The sequence below is a fragment of the Dipteris shenzhenensis genome, chromosome 26, assembly GCF_047967505.1.
Source record: "Dipteris shenzhenensis isolate YYH24624 ecotype China chromosome 26, Dip_SZ_1.0, whole genome shotgun sequence".
NCBI lineage: Eukaryota > Viridiplantae > Streptophyta > Polypodiopsida > Gleicheniales > Dipteridaceae > Dipteris > Dipteris shenzhenensis.
Window position 1 is genome coordinate 30,314,247 of NC_141621.1, and position 19,812 is coordinate 30,334,058.

Sequence of the window (19,812 nt, forward strand, 5' to 3'; positions counted from 1 at the left end):
TTTCAGGCTTTGATTGATGGAAAAAAACCAGTTGTTTCTAATTTGGTACTCCGTCCAAGGGCATTTTGGCCAGTCAAAGGAGATTCTAGTCAATCCATCAATTTCTTTCAGCCTATAGATTTTAAGATGCAATTCACTAAGTTCCTTGGAAAACAAGTTTCCTCACTTCAAGAAGGGCGTAGTTTAGTGAATGATCCAGAATGACATATAAAGGATGCCAAGAGAAATTTCTTAGCTCATTGCACATTTGAGGCAATAGATGGTCAACACTATGCCTATGCTTGTAATGAGCATTCTAGAGAGGCATACAACAAAGGAGAAATTAGTTATCAAACCTTCACGAGTGTGCCTCAATGCCACTGCTATTCTGCATGCATTTGTATCTTCAAGAACGAGAAAAAATATTTGATTGAGTCAGAAAGACTTAATCATGACATTCATGCACTACAAAAGATCACTTCCACTTCAGAAATGTTGCTCAAAGCTAGGACAATATGGAGAGCTTTTCATTCTCCTGTGACCACTCTCAAAAGAACTGCAACTAAAGTGGAAGTGGAAGTGGATAATCTTGTTGACTTCTACACAGGCTTGTGTGCCATTGTACCAAGGGGAAAGCAGGAAAGAACAGAGGTGATTACAAGCTTTAAGACAGTAAGGGACAGGTATCAAGACTACACAAGCATACTTTTTCGTAGTGATGAAGTTTTTAATCAGATAAAAGACGTGTGTCTTGCATGTGAGAAGGGAGATGTCACATATGAGACTCCATCATCATTGATTAAAGACAAGGCAAAGAAGATTGAGAAAAAAGAGATGACGGCTCGGATGTGGAGGCCTCTAAGAAACTTGCCAGACAAATACACAAGTCTTGCTGCAAAGAAATTAATGTCCAAAGAATGGTTTTTTGGCAAAAAGGATAAAGATCATTGCATGGAAGATTGCATCATCCAACAGGTCAAGCATGATGCAGTAAAGAGTGCAATTGAATATTTGCTGGTAGAAAAAAATATTCCAATTAGCCAATGTAAAATTGATCATAGCATTGTGAGGCAGATGGCATCAGCTTTACTGTCGGCTAAACAGAAGGCTTGGGTGCATAAATGGGTGAAGGTAGAAGATGATGGATCTGAAATTACTCCTTCTATGGCAAGTGAAATTCCGGAAAATGTGTATGCATATGCACAAAAATTCATCAATAAGCACACTCTCAGAAAAGCAAAAACTTTGAACAAGGGCTTTTTTTTCATACATGAGATCATTTCAGAGTCTGGAAAGAGTATTGAGTACTTGAATGATTTCTTGTCCGACGACACTGCTTGGGGGAGGCCTCAGCTTTTCTTTGTCTATGAAATATCACCGGATGACATTCGTCAACTCCTTGATAGAATATTACATACCACCATTGGTAGAGTGGGACTATGTAACATAGTCATATTTGCTGATAAAGATGACAAGGAAAAAATGTCTGCTACCCTAGAAAAATAATATGGCAATGAGCTTAAGATTTACAATGGTATATACTCAAGAAAGAGGGACAAGAGAGAATGTGGTCCAAACTTTTTCTTGACTTTATGCTTTTGTATTTCCATTGGATCAAATGAACTGATATTCTTTTCTTTTTATTGCAGTATGGTTTTAGAATAACTTCCCCTATATATACAGAGATGGGTATTTATGGTCGATCCTCTTGTTTCTATCTTTACTACATATCATGAGGAGTGAGTATCAATCCCTACTTAGGTTATCTCTTACATTCTGGAGGATTATGTCAAATAATAATTATTCTTAATTGGATAATGCAGCTCACATTGGAGCTTGGTGACTGTGGACATCTTAGCCAAGCAATGTTTCTTTGTCAATTCAATAGCATCTATCCATGGCAATGTGTCAGAGTAAGTATAACCTACCTGTGTCACAATTACGTCAATGAGATGCATCCTATGCAATGCGCACATTCATTTATGTTATCTATTTTGATGTGTAGATCAGCTCGGAAGTTGGTAGGTGCTATAGATGCACTTAAGGAAATGGAAGGTGACTTAGAAGATCAAATAGAGTATGTAACATGCCCTGCAGTGAAGCAGAATGATGGCCACAGTTGTGGGTGGAGAGTCGGATATAACTGCTTTTTGCTCCTTGCTAAAATATTTAATTTGAGCGGCAGTGAAACCTCATTGTCGACATATACAGACTTGCATCTACATGCATTTATGTCATCTATCATTAAGGCATTTATTGATAACATGGTGGAGCATCCAGAGAAAACATTGGTTGCTACGCCCATAAGTTGTCCTAATGTAACCACTGTATTGGACGAAATGGGGAGCTCTTCTGAGGTCAGGGTTATCATTAGCAAGCCACCTCATGTCTTGACATTTGGTAGCGAGAAAGTTACAATCCTCTCTGAACCTTTGAAAGAGGCTAATGACAAAGTCATGATGGCCATCCTCATGTTTGATATGAACATCTATTTCTTGGCTTGATATTTCAATCATTTGATTCAATCTGCTTCTAACATTTGTTTATTTATTATTGTAGCACGGTTATATCTCACTTTCCTAGATCAGTACTAAATCACGTGTGTATGCTCGATTCTCTCCTTTCAGCTGTACTTAGTGATACCAAGAAGAAGGTAGATGATGTTTGTTCAATGCTACAACCTTTAGACTTGAATGGCATGCTAGTCATCTTTATGCCATATTATGAGAAGTAAGTATCATCTCAATCTTTCTTTTACTCTTTTATTTGTAATATTGTGTCAATTAATACTTAATATTGTGATAAATCTCATCGCTCTTTATTGGTGATGTAGCTCACATTGGAGCCTGATAGTATGGGATCTTGATGACAACCATTGTTGGTTTGTCAATTCATTTATAGGCTTTCACAGGGTGCTCAAGTAAGTGTTCTTTTATCATATCATTATGAACATGCATCTTACTACTTACTACACAAATTCACTTTGTCATATGTGATGATGGACAGGTCTGCAAACAAGTTAGTATCTACGATTATGAAAATCAGGGAGCATCAAGACCAATCAAATTTCCAGACACACCTCACAGTGGAGCAAAAAGACAAGTTTAGTAGTGGGTGGAGAGTTGCCTACAGCTTCATGTTGTTCCTCAATGAAAATTTTGAACATGTCTCAATAGAAGCATTTACAAAGATCGAGCTACAAGATCTTATGGCTAAGACTGTTCACTACATAGCTGCTACCATTGGGAAACAACATGATGGACTCAATGAAGAACCTGAGGGAGCCAAAGAAAAACAAGAGACAATTTACTCTCCTTTTGCATCACAGCCTCAAGCAGAAGCATTACAGTTTCCACTTGAATTAGAGACCCAAGGCATTCTTCCTACACAAGAAGTAGAGACTCAATGTGCATCTACAACATCACATCTTGCAAAGGAGGAAGAGATTGAGTCTATCCCGATTGCACCAGAAGTAGAAACTCAATGTACACCATCCACACAAGAAGTAGAGACTCAATGTACTCTTAGAGCATCATAGCCTCAAGAGGACTCATCAGACTCTATTCAGTTGGAAAGCATGTAGAAAGAAACATGAGTCCTTGAATATTTTTATCTTGTTTGTGTTGACTAATGATAGTGTTTTTTAAACTTATGTTCAATGTTACAATACATTAGGATATTTATTCAATTTGTATTATTATTGTATTAGCAATTCTAAAAAAATAAATTGTATTAGCAATTCTAATATGATCTGCTCATCCCTACCAAGCTTATTAAAGCTCTTCCCTCTTTTAGAATGAGATTAATAAGTCTTCCTTAATCTGGCTAGGGAGTTGCTATTGTTGTAAGCTTTCTTTTCTGCTATACTAATAGAAAATAAGGACGAACTAGAATTTATAAAAATCACTAAGCATTTAAAATGTCCTCCCTAGGGGTTTTGCCATTTTCCATGACTGTTATATCCTGACAGTCATCACTCCATATTAGAATGGGGGATTCCTCATTGATTCTCTTTCTTCTTATAGGTTTGAAGGTTTCCTTGGTGGGCATGCCTTTTTTCCTTGTGCCCTAGATGCTTAAAAGTTTGAAACCATTTATCTTGATATGATCTTGCCTTTTGAACTTTATTTTTGCCAAGTTAAGTTCCTCATGTGCCCGAGTGTCACCTTGTTTTGCTGAATTTTCCAAGCTTTCAATAGTGGCTACAATATGCTCCATCCTTTTTGCTCTGATTTTAGCCCTATCTCTTTTGTAATTTTTGGTAGAATGTGAGTGCTTTCTACTATTAACTACTAGCCATTAGAGGCAATTTTAGGAGTGCAAAGGTTTCTATCCAAATTTTAGTATTTTTCTCTTGAACACTTAGCCAAAATACGCTAGGGTCTACTTTAACCAAGAGGGCACTCTCTTTTCTTAACCAAAGTCATGGACCACATAGAGGGGATTATGGTATAACAATGTGAGGGAAGAAGAAATTTGAGAGGTCATCCTACTAGATCTACTTAGAATGACTTCATAGAGGTAAGCCTATCTAATCTTGCCTTACTTTTGTGATCTTTTACCTATCCAAGTGAGTCTTCTTAACTCAACCAATTGAAGTGTGTCCTTCAGCTTTCTCATGCATGTGATTTAGTCTCGTTCATCATTGTTCCCTTACCTAGCCATCTATGTTTTTTATCTCAACCAGAGTAGAATCTCATAGTACAAAGGTACTTCCATTTATCATTGTCAAAGGATCCAAGTATTTGTCATGCATTGCATACTAGTAGGGGCATACACTAGAATAATTGTGCATTGTAGACCTTTCATGACACACAATAAAGAAATCCACCTTTTATTTCTATCTCTCATCTCTTTAATTACACCCTCTGTAAATTGTGAAAGCACTCTTATGGAATGACCACCCCTGACTTGTTCATGCTTAGTATAGAATCATAGTCTCCCTTTGTCTATGGACTTTAATCTAGCTTTTAAAGTATGGTTTGTGACCTTGGACTTTTGGATTGCTAGAAAGGTTGGATAGACTAATTTAGTGCGCTTAACTCTTTGGGAAGAAACTTCCCACTGGAGGGTCTTATAAGCCCACACACATTGTGTGATAAAAGAGATCGATTTATTTACCATTCCTTATTTTCTCCTTCTTTTGCCCTAGGGTTTGGGCTCTTGTGAGATGCCTATTTTACCTGGGAAATCCTACTCTTGCTTTGCATAATAGCTAAACGCCTTACCTTGAACAACATAATATTTCTCTCTTGCCAAAGGATTTGGGAGCTCTTCCTTATATTCATTGTCCTCATTTCTAAGAGTGACCATTGCATCCACATTATTTATTTCAAAATACTTTGGGAAAACATAATATCCCTTACCTAGGAATGTAGCATTTGTCATAGGGAGACCCTTTTGAACCTAGTTATTCCTCACCCAAGCTTCAAGGACAACAGCTAAAGGATGAGAAAAAATAACTGATGCATGGGAATGCAACCATTCAATAGAATCACTCTGATGTTCTTCGTCTTATATCTATAGTGGCTGATATGTACCTAAACCAATAGTCATTGTCTTTCCTAGAGGTTGGCTACTCTTATTAACCTCATGTTAGCAAGGGACTTAGTGAACTATGTCAACTATGTGTGTAGAGTGGTGGAGAACCTCCACTTGTACTTACATGTGCCTAAGAATATTCTGTCAAGAATCTATCTTACTAATCCTATATGCAAGTCTTACATATGCACATGCTAGATGCAATTCCGATATGCACATCCTACATGCGATTCTTATCAATGTTGAGTGTCGCATTCGACCCAATGAAGATCCATACACATGGCTTGGCATACATAGCTCTCACTCAAATTGCTTTGTCTTCCTTTGTGCTCCATTGGAGAAGATTGACATCAAGGTTAACAAAAGCGTTGTTACAGAGATGTGGCGACAATAAACATCAGCAAACTAGGGGTGTCTCCAAAAGAATGTCCTATGACACAATAACTCCCACATCATTATCGAATCCATAAACATTGTCTCCTTCAACACACATCATGAAGACATAGAAGCAGACAACAACCTCAGGGCCATCAACATTCTCTATCTACAAGAAACCAAGAAGAAAATGACAACTCCAATTGCATTGCATGGCTTACATGTGCTATCATGATGTGACCATTGTTGACTCTCTCTCTCTTGTACAAGGGAACGTAGCATCTTTTGTTGAGCACATGTGTAGCAAAAAATGAAGGGAGCTAATTAGTGCAACTTCAAAGAATGAAACACATGACAAAATGCAAATTCTGGCCACATATAAAATCACCCAAGGCAAGCACCACAAGCTTTATAATAGCCTTGCATGAACTCGTCCTAAGCTTCGCCATCACCAAACCAATTTTCAATAGACTAATTATCATCACTTTAATGCCGACTGGCCATGACCAGCACAAGCTGCTACTCTTGTCATTGCCGCTCTCCAACAAATCTCTTGCATGCAATTGATCAACGAGCTGACTACAATTTATCGATCCACATCTAGACCAACATGGATGGACATGCAATCATCTGAGGCATGCTAGTGCGATCATTCGAGCACCTACATTTTAGTTCACTAATTGTTGCTCGTGCGACCATTCAAGCACCTACATTTCACTTCCAAATTAGTGAAGTAATTCTCTACATTTTAAAATGCCTCGGAGGCCTAGTGAAGTATTTCACCTTGTTTATTAGCACTGCCCCTATAAGGGGTAGGCTATAGCAATGGCTTAGTTGCCCTTTTGAATTCGGGATGCTGGCCATGTGGTAACCATGGCCAGCCATGCACTGTGCTTCCTTCGTCTTGAGCCTTTTTCACTATGGCAATCGCATCCTCATCCCATAATCTCCTCCCCCATACATCGCCCCCCTCGCCCTCCCCTTCCTCGGCCTCCTCTCCACCCTTCTGCCTTCCTCTTTTGGCTCTACCTGCTCCCATCCAAACCCTTCTCATGCTTACGATAGTTGGTCTCAGGCATGAGGACCACCGTACAATGCATGTTCTCTCAAAATTTAGAAAAAGGTAATCTCCCTACATCATGAAAGGACTTTAGTGGATCAACTTGGAAAAGTCACATACAAAAAAGCATTACTATCACAATTGCAAACATAGCATAAATGGATTTGTACCTCATCATTCAACTCAACCTTAGGTTAATGGTGGAAGCAACCATAATTTTGATTCTATGTCATTGATACCATTTTGTAGCCTCCTTGTAACACCTACACTATGCACAATCATAAACACCCATTCATAAAGCTACCCTTTATTGACTTCTTGAGATGGGCTGCTGCTTAGCATGCATGGATTGATGGATTGTGATTGCACTCCAGCATAGAGAGATGATTGCGCTCCAGTTGCATAGAGATGATGACTATGATCATTCAAAGATGGCAAAACAGTGCATGAATTTGTGGCTTGGATTGTCGATTTTCATCTCGATCGTTGCTTGCACGGTCAAGCACACTCTCAAATTATGGAAAAATACGGCAACATTTGTTTGAATGCTCTTGGGAGCTTATCTTTTCCCCATGATTCAATAAATCATTGAGCTTATCTTGGAAGTGATAAGATTTTGTAGTTTTGAGCTCATCTTTAGCACATGATATATTGATAATCGAGCTTGTGGGTGGATGAAGACCTAACCCGGAATCTCTTTCTTTTTTTGTTTCTTTTCTAGGCTGACTCAAATTTTTGTCACAATTTCAGAAGACATGGTCATTGATCCATTGATTATTGCATACCCTTCCAAGAGATTTAATCGTAAAATATCTTCCCTAGACAGATGCTCTCATCACATTAATCGATCCTCAAGGAAAGAAATGGAATTGCAAGTGGATATTTATAGTAGCAGTGGCGACCGTTTTATACCTTTTGTTAGTTGGGGCTGGGGAATCTTTGCTCAAGAGTAGTAGTTGCACGTGCACTATGTGTGCATCTTTGAGTTGACAGATTCACAAGAATTATACCTCAATGTTCAGATCTTCAGGGAAAGAGAAGTGTGAATTCCTACAAAGTTTGTAGATGCACATTCTGATCTTCTCAATAAAGCATTTTCTCAAGAGTCATGATGCTAGCAATTCAAAGAAATCTTCTCAGAAGATGCAAGAAGGGCCAAGGTACAACGTTTATTACTCCTCCAAAAATTCATATTCTTCCTTACGCTTCTTCATGTGGCCTTATGTCTTCTTAATGTTGTGCCTTTGACTTAGATAGACACATGATATTTGAGAGGGAAATAAATCGAGAATTCTCACATCGAAATAGTTTCCAATTGGGGCTGAGTGCTGTGATGATGATATCATTGAGAAGCCCTTATGCAATATATATGACGGTCGTATGCATAAAATTGGTAATTTAATAGATTACTTGTAGGTCAATTTAGCTTTTATAAAAGGAGCTTTAATAAAAGAGTTTCCTCGTGGTCATGAATATCTTTATAGAAAAATACATATGTATGAGAGAGAGAGGTTGGGAAGACTCGGGGTAGTAAAGGAGCGATCAAATTTGCCCGGCAAACAAATCGTGCCCTCTTGTTTATTTTTCCTTATTAGCATTGTCGTGTTAGGGGCAAAGCTCTAGCTACTAGAAAGTTTCTTTTTTAAGACCCTTTGAAAGTGGATCAGTGCTGCACGCGTGTGCCCCTCGTCTAATTATGAATTCAAATTGACCTAGTATGGAAGCCAAAAAGCAATTGTGAGCACGTGGAGGGACAAACGTGAAGTCCCGTCAATGAAATGGCTGAATCTGCAACGAGAAGGAATTATATAACTCATCTTTGCACTGGGGGTGATGATGCAGTTTGTTAGAATTTACCAAGACGTGTCAATTGCTGGTTGAAAACTATTTCCAACCCCCCTCTTCGCGTCCTTCATGGGGACGTAGAGGACTTTTGGAAGGTCCACCCTAGGCTCGGACCTTAGAATTCAAAAGGTCAAAGAGGATTGCGCGTGAATGTGTTAAGTCGTTTGGCATATCTCAAGGTGGCCGAACAAAGGGGGAAGAACTGTCCCTCTAGTCAGAGGAGGTCGAGAAGGGAAGAAAAGGGCGGGCTACAGGGGATAAGGTAATTGACTTTCTTGTGGCTTGCTGGTGCTGTGAGGAAGCCTGGGGATCGAAGTCTCATCCTTGAACATTATCTTCAGGTAATCGGTTCTTAATGTTACTCTGTGGGTTCTATTTGGCATATAATGTTGTTGGCATTTTTTTCTGTTTTATCTTATGTGGAAGCTCTTTTATTGATTAAATACTAGCACGTTCTCTTCTGCAAGTCAGAGTCCTGAAATCTCCCTCTTCCACCTCCCGACTGGCCCAAGGCACCTTGCCAACCTGAGTCTCACTGTTTTTGCCACTGGAAATTTAAGGCCAAGGAGGGCAAAGATAACTGTTATCTGGCTTGAGGATCGAGTTCAACTTAAGTGATGCCCTGAGTCTATTTCACATTGAGCCCAATTACGATAATTTACACTATTTCAGGCCATATATTGCCAGCCACAATTCGTTGCTCTATCATGGGTATTGGGACGTTATCAAGGTTAGACAGCAGAATGGACCTTCTCATGCTCCATTCCCCCTTACATGGTCCAATCTACCCTTAATACGACATCCTTAATGTATATTGTAAAAGCCATTTAGAGGCCATAGAATTACCATTTAACTAGAGATCCAAAATTTCATATGTTTCTTTCTCATAGAGCTGCACGACATGTAGCCTCTAGAATCCATTTCACGCCTCATTCAACCATCTAGAGGCCATAAACTTACCCTAAATCAGAGATCCAAAACCCATTATGTTTGTTTCTCTTAGAGTTGCACATGTAGCCGCTAGAATGCATTCCACACCTCATTCAGCCCAAAATGCAATCCATGGTAACTAAAATATGAGGGATTATGCATGCACATGCTAAGATTAGCTTGAAAGCATTTGCTTGAACTTTGAGGTTGAGTGCCACAGATTGACTCAAGGCATGCACCAGTCAATGTAACACTGAAGCATCAACATAGCATCATAAAGACCAAAACCAATTGTCACTTTGAGATTGCTTCTTTCTCTTAGAGCTACACATGTAGCCTCTAGAATCAATTCCAGGCCTCATTCAGGCCAGAATGCTCCAACTGCAATGTGTGGGGACATAAATATGAGGGATTTTGCATGTACTTCTAAGATTGAGCTTGAAAGCATTTGTTTGAACATAGAGGTTAGAGTGACAAATGGACTCAAGGCATGCGTAGGTTGATGTAACATTGTCTAGAAGGGGGAAAAAGAGGATATGATACTGAAAGGTTAAGTGGGGAGAGAGAGCGAGAGAGAGAGGGATGTTGAGGCTTAAAGGGGAGCAGTAGTGAGCTGGAGTAAATTAGGGAATTGAGGTGTCACATCAACTCTGAGTATAATGGAGTGGCATTGAGTCTTTTATGGACCTCCTCTTTAGTATTCTATTTAGCCCTCTCCTATTGCTAATTTTACTAAGTTAGCATAGATGTCCCCTTCCTCAAATAATTTATGCAGGCTTTCCATAAAGGAATGTCCAATCGTACCGCAAATGCCAATTTTTTCATGCTTGATTCTAGACCCTGAGGCTAGATAGAAAACATTGAGGCATTCCAAAGTGTTTCTAACAGAGTGCTCATCATTACTAGGTGTTAGATTGGTGTCGTCTGTAAATTTTTGACAAATGATTTGTCTACCCTCTTCTACTTGGATCCCTTTGATGTTACTCGTGACCAGCCCATCATTTACCAACCATGCCAAAGCATCTTTCGCTATAGCAAAGAGGAGCGGAGCTAGAGGGCAACCTTGTCTGATAGATCTCTTTAGAGAGAAGGAAGGAGAGACTTTACCATTGATCTCTATTTTCCCTCTATCGTGACACAGTAGGAGATCTACAAACGAGGTAAAGACATGACTCCCAAGTCCTTTAGTGACGACAGAATAAATTCCCATTCCATCCTATCGTAGGCTTTGTCAAAGTCCACTTTTAGGAAACAGATGTCCTGCTGAGTTTCTTTTGCAAGTTCGAGTCCTTCCCAAAGAGTCAGGATGGCTTCCAGAATATGTTTGCCCTATATGAATCCCTTTCAAAGTTCCTCTCTGATCCACGCTTGCATCTTTGACCGAAGTCTAATGGCTTGTGCTTTAAATAATTTGTAACTACAATAAAGCATTGCCATTGGTCTCTAGTTCTTGAGTTCATCCTTTGGACCCCATTTAGGTATTAACTTTATCATTCCTATGTTGATCCTTGGGTCCAAGAAACCATTTTCTTTAGATTCTTTCCTGAGCATTACTAGAAAGGGCCCCACAGTATCCCAAAAAGTTTGATAAAACTCTACTGGTAATCCATCCTCACTTGGCATCTTACCTTTTCCCATTTGGTCAACTGCCCCTTTTAACTCTTCTAGGGAGAGGTCCCTATCCAAAAAATTACTATCAAATTTGGAGACTTTTTTTTCCTTGACCCGTCTGCATAGCTCTTGAGCTCTAACCTTCTCTATTGTGAGGATCTATGTCTCTCCTAGTAAATTTTGGAAATGGGCATAAACTACTTCTATGTTTTCTTCATGATCTTGAACCAATCTGCCTTCTACCTGTAATGCAGCTAAGGACTCTTTGGCATGTTTCTTTGTGAGGCTTTTGAACGTATCCTCATTAGCCTGCTTGGCTGAGATCTCCGCTTCTACTTTTAAATTATCCCTAGCTTTTCGAAACAATGTTTGACCCTGCTCAGAGAAGTCTCCCTCCAAAGAGTTGATCTGGTCTTTCAATTTTTGTCGTCTTGCCGCTTGCTTTTTATGCCCTGTGCTTTATTGCCTTCAAAAAGATCTTTGTTCTATTTGTAGCCCTAATCCAGTTTTCTGTTATTTCTGTTGTGTCCCCAAAAGCATTGTTCCAAATTTTTTTACTACCTTCTCCTTAACGTAAGGAAGCTGAAAAAAGAAGGGGTTGGCCTTGAACTAAGACCTAGTTATCTTCCATTCACCTTTATCCAGCTCAACCCATATGGGTTTATGGTATGAGAGCAGAAGCATGGCTAAAGCACTGCTTTTGAAGTAGAGTGTCTCATGCACAACCTTTCTAGAGTAGAAAGCTCTATCGAGGCGAGCTTTCCTGTGTAACACTCCTATTTAGTTATTTGTCCATGTGAAGGAAGTGTGTTCTGTGATATCAATAAGAGCTACTCAATCTTTAAGTCGGTTCCAAGCTACAAGTTCACACTCTCTGACAACATTGCCTAAACCACTCTATCTGTCTCTCCTACTTTCTACCATGTTAAAATCACCTAGTAGAATGGCATTATCCGGTAGAAGAGCTCTATCCCACAGTAAAGTTTTGTCTCTCAAGGAGTTAGGAGCGTAGATGGAAAATAGTTGACAGGAGAGATTTGGATGCATGAAGTCAACACCTACTCCGTAGCCCCTGGAAGTTGCGTTAATGTTACTAACAGCTTGGGCTAAATGATTTACAATACCCAAAGCTGCGCCCCCTCTTCCTTCCTCGTGGTTTGTTATGATCCACATTCTCTTGTCGTCTATCTGATTTAGCTGCCACCTTAACTTTGCACTCCTATTTTTGACTTCTTGAAGGGTTGAGAAGTCGGGCGTAAGACTATTAGTTCTCAGCCATCTTTTTACTACCAGAGGCCTAAGATCGTTGGAGAGCCCCTGAACATTTATGCTAAGAAAAAAAATTTTTCTTATGTTTTGTTCATCATCATTGGGTGGAGTTTTTATTTCTCGATTTCTTGATATTCATTGGGCTGGCTTGAGGTGATAAGACAAATCCCTTGGACATCCTCCTTTTTTCTCTCTCAGCCAAGATCTTCTTTGAGTAGCTTTCTGAGTCTGGAGTAGGTGTCATTTTTCTTGTTGTATTGTTCGTCTCCCTTTAACCACTGTGAATTCTTGCTCATCCTGTGCGTGCTCCGGCTGCTCTAGTTGAGTTTCAAAGTTCTGTGTGTTGGCCACAAACTAATCTCCTAAGCTTTTATCCATGTTTTCCTCACTAGCCAAAGCTTCTTCTTCCACTATCTGTTTTCTTGAATCTCTCTGTCCTTCTGCTGTCTTTTCTTCTTTCTCTTTTTGTTGACGGGTTTCTGCTAGGACCTCCGTTTCTACCTTATTTGATTATTGAGATACCTGATATGACTCTATTGGTGTCTCCTTTCTGCGATTAGCTCTAGAAGGGCAGTCCTTAATGAAGTGTCCACCTAATCTACACAGAAAACAGGAATTGGGAATATTCTTGTAGAAAACTTTTTGGATTATCCCCATCTAAAACGCGAATAGTGTTTGGAGGCTCTACAATCAAATCCATAAGTACACAACCCTGAGGGTTACCCCTGGGACTAATAAACCTCTCAGTTCCTAGTCCTAGAAACTATCCTAGAGGGAGACAGAGGGATTCAAGCTGAGGGAAAAGTGATAAAGGGAAATCAAGGAATTCCATCACTTTTGAGGGCGGCGGTGAGTCTAGACTAAAGTAAGGCTCCCACCGTTGGACTCAGAGCGATTGACTTCGTATTGTCCAAGTGCCTTTCTGTACTACCTCAGTCGCCATTTGTGGCTTTTCGAATAAAAGAACAATGTACCCATTCCTCAAGAATCAGATACTTGTCACGTTTAGACCTTCACGTGTCCAAAAGTTTCTTACTCATCCTTCTAGGAATATAGCGGGGGGGTGGGGGCCATGAATATATCCCACTAATGTGCATGAACATAGCCACTTGGTCCCATTGTTGAGGATACCATTGTGCACTTTTAGAATCGGGAGCTTACCTTTGAGAACGCTTCCATCTACTCTAGAGTCTTTCCCAACTGGTCGCATGCCTGAGCTGCGGTGTTGCTGGGTTCGCTGAAGATATGTCTCGCTTTCGTGTGAGCTGCTCTTAATCTGATTGTTTAGAGGCTTGGGAAGCTTTGAACATGCTTCTTCCACCTCCTTGAAGTGCGCCAACATAGGTGCCTCGTGGCATGTCCTGCATTGGTCTCCCTGTCGGCGTCCTGCTGCATTGTGTTTTGTTGAGCTAGTGCATTGGGATGACGAGTTTGCTTGGGCACTGTGAAAGAGACGGCCTTGGTGTTTTCTATTCTGCTTGAATCTTGGCGGAATGAGAGGGGAAGCTATCAGGTGAGATCCTGAACTCTTTTAGTAATCTTCTCAGTGCCTCAGAGCCTTCAACTCTTTGCATGTCCCGTTCCTCCAAGTGGGGGGTGAAGCCAGGTACGGGGAGTTCGACGTCCAGCGCATCATTCTTGCTTCGTACTATATCCATCATTACAAAATCTAACTTGCCGTTATCTTCATGATAGTGACTCAGAGCCTATAGGTCTCGAGGGCTATTGTGGGTGTCCTTAGCTGAAGGTGATAAAACCCTATCTCTAATGCCACCGCCACCAACACCGCCATCGCTAGAGGAGGCCATCTTTCTCCCAACCTAAAATGCTACTACTTTGTTTCTATTTTGAAGTTTCTTAATTTGTTTTTGAATTAATTCACTAGTTTATTTTTATTTTATTTTATTTACTTATTTAAATTTAATTGCTTGAATTTAAGTAGGTACAAATTTTTATTCATTTTTATGATTTACATTTATTTGCAACTAGTTTCTTATAGATATATGTTGTCTCCATAAAGAGATTTGTTCTGATGTACATATGAGTTTTCATATAGATATATGTTTTTATATAGATGTATGTTGTCTCTACAGACTATTAAATATGTAATCATGAATATACTCTTTTGTACATGACTACATAATAGTATCTTCATACATAAAGATAATCTTCTACGTAAAGAGTATATGAATCTTTAGAGCATACATAAGTGTTAAAGAAGCTCTTATACATAAAGACTATACATAATAGTATACTCTTATGTATGCTTTTGAGAGTACATCTATGAGTGTGTGCATGTTAGGGGATAACCCAGCACCAAGTGGAACACACTTTTGTAATAAGCATAAGTAATAATAGTAGTGAGTAAAACAACCATATGGGTAGTAATAACTTTTTAGACTATTACAAAACATAGTCATGGTAATATGATAAGTGTAACAGCTCTCTGTCTCTTCACTAGTTGAATATTATGAGGAGAAGAGCAAGTTGTATTGTTGGTTGTTGGAAGAAGAAAGCTTTTTGTTCCTATCTTTCTCTGTTATGTCTACTTTTGCCTTGAACGATACATTTCTAAGTTAAGACACAGTTCGACTTGTGTTCGATTACCTTTTACTTTCTACATTGTCACGTTGCCTTGCATAGCTGATACATCTTTGTGTTCTGGTCAATTTATCCCATAACACATTGGGTGATCTTGCCTCTGAACGACCTCGAATTACTTTGGCTATGACAGACCAATCGACTAGCAATTCAGAACGTGTTCCGACTCTAGTCTGACAAGCAACTACATTGCAGAACTCTTGAGCAAAAACAACGCGCAAAGTTCTTCTAACATACAACAGCACCATCGACCGTGCTCAGATGGAGAAGGCGCAGAAATACGACATCTTTATCTAGACAAGGGTGGCGGAAGGTGATCGGAAGATATAGATGTGGTAACTCCGCCAATGACAGGTCATATCGACCCACCTACAGTCACAAAGCTATGGTCATGATCCGACCAAAGGGCAAAGTTCCAGAGGATCCTGAATAGAAATATACCTCCCCAAGCAATTCAAAGCGCCCCATTGATTGGGTACAACATGAGAAAGTGTGACAATAAGAACTTGAACACATCCAAGAGATTAATGCAACCAAAGAAGCCATGCATGGAAAACAAAGGATGACAGATACCTTACCCCTTTAACTCCCAACAATAAGGGCATTCCAAGACAAACAAGCCAACAGGCCAGAATGCCGATGTCCAGTCTCACAGGGCGATAATAATAATAACAAATGGGAACCCTATCCAACCAGGACACCAGAAGCGACAAAGCAGGCAACGAACATAACCTCTCAAACCAAGGTACACCTTAAAGGTACTACGGTTAAACATAACTCCCACAATAACAAAGGTTCGTCTGATGAATTGTTTTAAGCCTTGCTAGAATCCCAACTTAGCATGATGCTAGATCAACTTCTTAGCTTGGTACCAGTAGCATGATGCTAGATCAACTTCTCAACTTGGTACTAGCATTCAGAGATGATTTAATATCTAGGTTGTAGGAAAAAACATTACCTCTCACAATTGATAAGCAGCATGCTAGCTCACTTGAGCAAAAAGATTCAGAGACACATATTTCCATGGTAGAAGAGGTGGATTACAAAGTACCCACTATCCACATGGAGTAAAGAGACAAAAAATCCCCAACATCCTTTTGGATGGGGGATCAGGTTTCAATATCTTATTTGAATCTTTATACAAAATATTTTATTGTCATGAAATCGTCCCAGTACCATTTCACGTTAAAATGGTAGATCAACGAAGGATCCAACCTTTGGGAATCGTGAGAAATCAAGAAATCACAGTTCATGGACTAACTTTTCTAGTGAGTTTTGTCATCCTCAAAATGGAAGGAGAAGACGGTGCCTACCCATTAGGGGAGAAATGGGATCTCAAAAGGGCCTCCAATTAGTGTTTCCTAATTTCAAGGGATTAGAGAGGGATTTGAGGTGTACCAATGAGAGTGCTCCTTTGTGTGGGGCAATGGTATGTTGAGGTGGAGGGATGGCAGGCATATATAGATCCCCTATTGGCGATTCCTCTTACATTGGGGACCACCCAAACCATCCTCCCCCCCCCTTAACCCATGCTTGACCAGCCTCCCATGTGCACCCACCCCAGATCATCCCCAAATCTCATTTATATCTTTGTGGGGGGGAAAATCTTTGGCGAGCTTTTTAATGTGAGCTTTTTTACCATTTCCTTTTTTTTTGTGAGCTTTTTTTAGAAATCCATATGTGTTTTTGTTATAAGAAAGATGGGGAGGTTAGAAAGAGGGGAAGAGGATATAGGATATGTTCATTTTCATAGCATGTGGGAGGGGTGGAAGAGTGTATACTATGCACAAGGGGGGGCGGATGTGAGTGGCAGTAGGAGGCAAAAAATTATGGAAGATATGTCCATATTTAAAGTAGAAGGGAGGAACTATGGGAGATATGTTCATTTTAAAAGTGTATAATTTGAAACTTTTGACCTCATATTTGGATTCCTCGTTGAATTCCGGTCATTTTGAGTACCAACATGACCATATTCCGATAAAAATTGAAAAAATGGTGTTTTTGTCATTTTGGCCTGTTTTGGGCCTATTTTGAGTCTGCGCTAGCGCAGACTCAAAATAGGCCCAAAACAGGCCAAAATGACAAAGCTAGCGCAGACTCAAAATAGGCCCAAAACAGGCCAAAACTGAATTCATGACAAAAATACCATTTTTAAAATTTTTATCAGAATATGGTCATGTTGGTACTCAAAATGACCGGAATTCGACGAGGAATCCAAATATGAGGTCAAACTTGTCAAATTATACACTTTGAAAATGAACAAATTTCCCACATGCTCTCCCTTCCCCTTTGCATTTAGTAGATGAACATAACTTTCACATTCCTCATCCTCTCTCTCCTCCTTGCACTCCTCTTTGCATACCTTATAAGTTCCCCCTCTACATTCTCCACTATGATAACGAATATATGTTCCAACTCCCCTCCCCTCCCTTCTCCATGCCACCTTACCCATGCGCCCGTCCCTCCCCCTTTCCTTTATCTCCCCTCCCCCCCCTCTCTCCTCTGAATTGCAACCACAACCCAAACTTTCAACCCACCCCACTCCATGAACCCCCCCCCCTCTCTCTCTCTCAGGTGAATGAAAAGCTCGCAATATTCATGAAAATTGAAAAAAAGCTCATGATAAAAAGCTCACCAAAAAATCACACCCCTTTGTGGGCCCTTGTGGGTGAATTTCTCTTCTCCTTAGGTGTGTTGCAGGTCTGCCCCCTCTTTCTCTACTCCTCTGCTCTGGTCCAATTGCCCTCTCCCTCCATTGTGGGACCTTTTGGACGAATTTCTTTTGTCCGCTAGCCTACTGCAGGTCCGATCCCTTTCTCTGCTCCTCTGCTCTGGTCCAACTGCCCTCTCCCTCCATTGTGGGACCTTTTGGATGAATTTCTTTTGTCCTCTAGCCTACTGCAGGTCTGCCCCTTTTCTCTGCTCCTCTGCTCTACTCCAACTTTCCTCTCCCTCCATTGTGGGCCCTTTTGGATGAATTTCTTTTGTCCGTCTAGCCTACTGCAGGCTTTCCCCCTTTCTCTCTTCTCCTTTTCTTTGGTCCAGCTGCTCTCTCCCTCCATTTCTTAAAATTTGGGTTGCAGCATCTCCTACAGTTGGTCTTCTCTCTCCTGCTCTTCTCACTATTTCTGTGCCTCCTCTTGCTCTATCCCCTCATGCTCTACCTCCGCCTTCTCTTTCCTCTCTTGATCTGCCCTCTCTTGCTTTATGGCCTCTTGCTTAGCTGCCATATCCTACAAGTTCTCTTTCCCTTCTGTGGGCACTTCTCCTTCTGGTACAGGTGGTCTTTTCCCTCCTACAGGCACTTTTCCTTCTGCTATAGCAACTCTTTGTCCTCCTACAGGAACTTTTCCCCTCTTTCTTTTCCTTCTCATATAGGATACAATTGCTCTTTCCTCTCCTACAGCTATTGTTTTCCCAACATGCATGGTATGGAACATAGTGACACAAGGTGGTAATGCTATGAGCTCTAGTGTGTTCTAGAGGCATGGTCAGGAAGAAAGTGACACAAGCTGGCAATATTGTGAGCTCTAGTGTGTTGTAGACACATGGTCAGGAACAAAGTGACCAAAGTGGCCAAAGATGGCAATATTGTGAGCTCTAGTGTGTTCTAGAGGCATGGTCAGGAAGAAAGTGATAGAAGTTGACAATATTGTGACCTCTAGTGTGTTCTAGAACATGAAAAATGCATTCGATGTCTTGAACTTACAGTTTGACTAACTAGATAGTCACGGAAGGTTTTGCCAAGGGTCCACATAAGCTTCCCAAGAGAAAGGATGTATTTCTTAGACTATGTACCTTCCTTGCCTATCTTCTTTACAAGATCCTATTTTAACATAGGAGTGGGAAGTAGTGGAATCTTTTATATAAATGACAATGGACTGTCTGTAAGTTATGTGCAGGAATATCTTTTAGTCATGGAAAACAAAAGGTCTAGTCCTTCAACTTTACTTGAAATGGTGAAATAGGAGGCAAGAATCTAGAGAAATGCATGAAAATGTCCATCTTATCCCTCGTGCAACATCAAACAATGTTTGACTAGTACAAGCTATCCATAAATTGTAGGTTGGGCATTTTGGAATTTGCATAGGTTTTCTTCATGACTTGGAGGACATTAAAAGCATTGATGAATTTTATTTTGATGGTTTTATTGTGTGGTTTCGTGTCTAAAGTTTTCAAGTAACATGTATAAAGTTTTCATGTCTAAAGTTTACAGTTTATACCTATTTGCCTTGCTTGCAGACAATGCCATGATGGTAAGCATCCTATGTATTGATTTATATTTTATGGTCTTTTAATGTAATGTGCTTTGTTAGGTCTGCTAATGTAATGGTTGTTGAATTGATGAAGGAGGCATTTGAGATCACTCATTGGTGCACTATATTAGTGGAGTAGGAGGATACGTTGTGGTCTTCCACATCCAATTTTTAGAATGGCCTACTTAACTACTGAAGTGCATCAAAGTATTGACAGCTTGATCAATGTGATCCACATCACATGGCTTCCCCTATTGCATTGTATCCCATTGGCAATGGTGTAAAAAACTTTGTATCTGGCTACCCTGAGAGGAGAGTCTTAATGGTATTAGTATTACAAAAGCC

General features: G+C 40.1%; 1 non-coding gene across 1 annotated transcript; it reads left to right on the top strand.

Annotated features, from left to right (window-relative positions):
• The first annotated feature begins 8,770 nt into the window (after window positions 1-8,770).
• LOC147884938 (U4 spliceosomal RNA) lies at window positions 8,771-8,914 on the top strand. The gene has a single exon (XR_015543602.1). It is a non-coding gene; the product is annotated as a U4 spliceosomal RNA (small nuclear RNA).
• The last annotated feature ends 10,898 nt before the right edge of the window (window positions 8,915-19,812 follow it).